Genomic DNA, 1,218 nt, shown 5'->3' on the forward strand with positions numbered 1-1,218 from the left:
TTTGGGTGTTAATCACATAGCGATGTGAACTAGATTATTGACTCTAGTAAACCCTTTGGGTGTTTATCACATGACGATGTGAACTATGGGTATTAATCACATACGGATGTGAATATTGGTGTTAAATCACATGGCGATGTGAACTAGATTATTGACTCTAGTGCAAGTGGGAGACTGAAGGACATATGCCCTAGAGGCAATAATAAAGTTATTATTTATTTCCTTATATCATGATAAATGTTTATTATTCATGCTAGAATTGTATTAACCGAAAACATAATACATGTGTGGATACATAGACAAACAGAGTGTCACTAGTATGCCTCTACTTGACTAGCTCATTAATCAAAGATGGTTATGTTTCCTAGCCATGGACAAAGAGTTGTCATTTGATTAACGGGATCACATCATTAGGAGAATGATGTGATTGACTTGACCCATTCCGTTAGCCTAGCACTTGATCGTTTTGTATGTTGCTATTGCTTTCTTCATGACTTATACAAAGTTCCTACAACTATGAGATTATGCAACTCCCGTTTATCGGAGGAACACTTTGTGTGCTACCAAACGTCACAACGTAACTGGGTGATTATAAAGGAGCTCTGCAGGTGTCTCCAAAGGTAGATGTTGAGTTGGCGTATTTCGAGATTAGGTTTTGTCACTCCGATTGTCAAAGAGGTATCTCTGGGCCCTCTCGGTAATGCACATCACTATAAGCCTTGCAAGCAATGTGATCAATGAGTTGGTTACAGAATGATGCATTACGTAACGAGTAAAGAGACTTGCCAGTAACGAGATTGAACTAGGTATTGGATACCGACGATCGAATCTCGGGCAAGTAACATACCGATGACAAAGGGAACAATGTATGTTGTTATGCGGTTTGACCGATAAAGATCTTCGTAGAATATGTAGGAGCCAATATGAGCATCTAGGTTCCTCTATTGGTTATTAACCAGAAACAGTTCTAGGTCATGTCTACATAGTTCTCGAACCCGTAGGGTCCGCACGCTTAACGTTACGATGACAGTTTTATTATGAGTTTATAAGTTTTGATGTACCAAAGGTTGTTTGGAGTCCCGGATGTGATCACGGACATGACGAGGAGTCTCGAAATGGTCGAGACATAAATATTGATATATTGGAAGCATGTATTTGGATATCGGAATCGTTCCGGGTGAAATCGGGATTTTACCGGAGTACCGGGGGGTTACCGGA

This window comes from Triticum dicoccoides, chromosome 3B (genome assembly GCF_002162155.2).
Source record: "Triticum dicoccoides isolate Atlit2015 ecotype Zavitan chromosome 3B, WEW_v2.0, whole genome shotgun sequence".
NCBI lineage: Eukaryota > Viridiplantae > Streptophyta > Magnoliopsida > Poales > Poaceae > Triticum > Triticum dicoccoides.